This window comes from Mus caroli, chromosome 8 (genome assembly GCF_900094665.2).
Source record: "Mus caroli chromosome 8, CAROLI_EIJ_v1.1, whole genome shotgun sequence".
Lineage (NCBI taxonomy): Eukaryota > Metazoa > Chordata > Mammalia > Rodentia > Muridae > Mus > Mus caroli.
Window position 1 is genome coordinate 48,662,432 of NC_034577.1, and position 3,447 is coordinate 48,665,878.

The window sequence follows — 3,447 nt, forward strand, 5'->3', positions numbered from 1 at the left end:
CTTATTAATTTCCAACTTGCCTTTTTAACACAATTGCTGTGTGCTACTATCTCCTACCTGGAAAGCATTAAGATAAAAGGCATAGTGTTCTTAATGTTTTTGGGTTTCACATCAGGCAATTAAATCAACAATGACCAAAAGATAATGTGTTCAGACTGACTCAAGGTAGGGCACAGTACCCAGCAAGTATAATTCTTTGTTTCTCTGTCATTCTCTCCATCTCTGTCTCTGTCTTTTTTCTCTCTTTCTGTCTCTCTCTGTGTATTTGTATGTGTTATTTATATACAATTTTCATTTCATTAAATACCTTCAGCCATACTGTACTTTTTTTCTATGGTATTTTCCCCAAATTCTTAATTTGTTTTCTTAAAGTCAATGTGTTTTTGTGGTCCTGACATGGATAGATGAATTGGTATGTTTCACAACAACCTACACTTACTTTATAGATATAATTACTGTATTTTGGTAATTCTTATAACATTTTAAAGTATTGCAAAATTTCAGTATTATGATATTTTAAAGTGGTCTATAACTATATTATATGTTACTAGTTTATTTGTGTTAGTACCCTACAAGGTGTACTCATATAAAGCAAGTAATCCATAAATAAATGTAGTCTCAAGTGCCAACTCACATGTTGTACCTTTATTTACTCAGACTCCATGAAAAATGCCAAAATTAGTCATATTAATAAATCCACAATGTCCTAATAGTGTAAGTGGAAGGGAAAGTCACATATCTCTCACTGTAAATCAAAATCTAGAAAACATTTTATGGTTGGTAAAGAGGAAAAGTTGAAAATAATCATAGGTCAAAACTAGTTCTCATGCCCTGAACAGCCCAGATGTAAAGATATGACCATGATGTTTACATAATGTAAATATTAGTAAAACAGAATTAAATCCCAAAACCAAATCTTGCACAAAGTAAGGTTTCTGCTATTGATAGACAACACAGAGATAAGAAAGTGAAAACATCCAATAGCTGATAGGGAAGGTACTATTAGACTGGAGAAAGATATAAACCAGCCAAAACATTGTTTATGGTGAATCAAAACTTGTATAGGAGCCCCACATCCTCTAGGANGGGCACCAGATGGAAGGAAGGGAGCAGATGAAGATGAAGGACCTAAAATGGTTTGCTGTTGAGATTTAACCTTCTCTCCAACAACAACATAAGAACTGATAAAGGAAATCCATTGTGCCCCCAAATCTATGAGTTAAGTTCTGANTAGNGTGCATACCTATAAACCCAGCATTAAGTAAGATGGGANAGNAGAGTCACAAGTTTNAGGAGAGGTTAATAGTGTGCCNTTCTNAAACAACNANNATAAATGAATAATATTACACTGTATATATTTATTATTTTTCCCAATCATCCATTCATGAGAATAGGTTAATTTTCTCTCTTGGCTNTTNCAAATAATGAATCAATATGTGTTGGTGTGCAGTTGTCTCTATTGTATGAAGGTTTTGACTCATCTTTGAATGTACTTAAAACTGGAGTATCTAAACTGCAATTCAACTATATTTCCTAGAATTGTAAGGAACTTTCATAGTGATTCCCACAGTGGATGGACTAAGTGACATCCTCTCAGGCATTGTTTTAGGATTTCTTTTTCCCTGAGGCTTTGTCAACATTTGCTGCAGGATTATAATTTTTTTTTGTTTTAACAACTCATATTTTTAAACATCTCTTACATTTTGCAGGTTTCCAGGAGCTACTATGACCAATATTAGGCTGAGTTCTAATCAGTGATCTCTGCTCACAAGTGTGTTAAGTTAAGAAATGTCTTGAAGATGCCCCTGGCAGAGGAGAATATGGAATGCTCAGGTCTTTACCACTGTATACCCAAGATATTCTGCAACATGTAGGGCTTGAGAAATGTCTGAAGCAGAGGTTGAATTATAGTGAAATATCGCTGTTGTCTTGACAATGTCCAAATTAGTCCAACAAAAGCAATCTATGTTGTGTTTTGGATGAGGTACAAGCACTGAGAAATCACGGTTGCCATGGACACAGCTATCTCTGTTGAGCCTTCAGGTCATATNCACACACAGATCATCTTGTTCCTACTACTGCAAGTCAGCCTTATATTCCCCAATGAAAACACTCCCTGATTATCTCTATAGCACAGCTCACTTCTAATCACATAGAACTGTGTCTCTAGACCTATGTCCTTACTTCCTATTTCAGGTCCCACACTGATTGTTTGCATGGGCACTCAACAGTGAAGAAGAGAAGGGTTTAAACTGTTTAAATGAAAACTCTTCCCTACTTTCTTGACAAAATGATTATCTCTAATACTTCTCAAGATTATTCTGTTCCCATAACAATAATGGGTAAAGTGGGCAGTCTCCAATTCCTATGTCCTGCAGAATTATGGATCTTAAATATATTTTGTAGCATACTGAATTATATCTATGTGATTTACTGAACCTTTCCTTTTTTGCTTTGTTTCAATTCTCACTGAGGTTCATCTTTTTCTTTTCCTGTCATGTATCCTACTATCTAAGGTTTGGATATTTCTTTTTCTTTATCTAGCTTTAAATGTGAACACATGGGATATTATCAGTATATTTCTACCATATACATGGGCCATCCAATGTGGGAATCACTATGGAAGTTCCCTACAATACATGGCAACATATACTGTGTTGTCCCAGGCCATCTACTCCACTTTGCAACTCTGAACCTGTTTTGTTTTAAAATTATTAATCTTCAGCAAAGTGTTGGGTATATCTGAACTGATATCTCCACTCTTAAATTTAGTGTTAAGCATTTGCATATTGGGTATAATTAAGCTCAAATATATTCCATTATTTTCAACTACATTTGATATTTCTGACATATCTACTGTACATTCTTGTGAGTTTATATGAGCATTTAAAGCAAAACTTAGAAAATGTAGCTCATCATATGCTGTTGGAAAATAAATATGGCAGATGCTAAATCATAAAAAAGATTAATTAAATAGATCTCTTTTAGATGCCAAATTTGCTCTGCCTCAAAAAAAATCCCACCCCAAAGTATAATAAGAACCATAATGGATATATCTTGATTAAAAGGGTTATTTTTAAAATAGAACACAAAAATACTAATATATACAAGGATGGAGAATGAACCTATGATCATGAAAAGGCTCTATATACTTCAAAAGTGAAATGACTTTCAATATTGTAAAGAATACATGATTCTACCTTATTTCAAGAGAGCTCCATTCCACATGAGACATCTGCTCAGCCAAGGTGTGCTAAATTAGTAGAGTAGGTTACCAACAAAACAAAGATATTGCCAAGCGGAAGATACAAGGTTTATTAAAGCTTGGGAATAGAGAAGGTAGGAGCTTGAGACTGAGTAGACAGGAAATGCACAGAGGTCAGTGGCATCATGTCAGGCCTGATGACCTGAGCTGGTCTCCCAGATCCCACAAGGTTGCAGAACAAA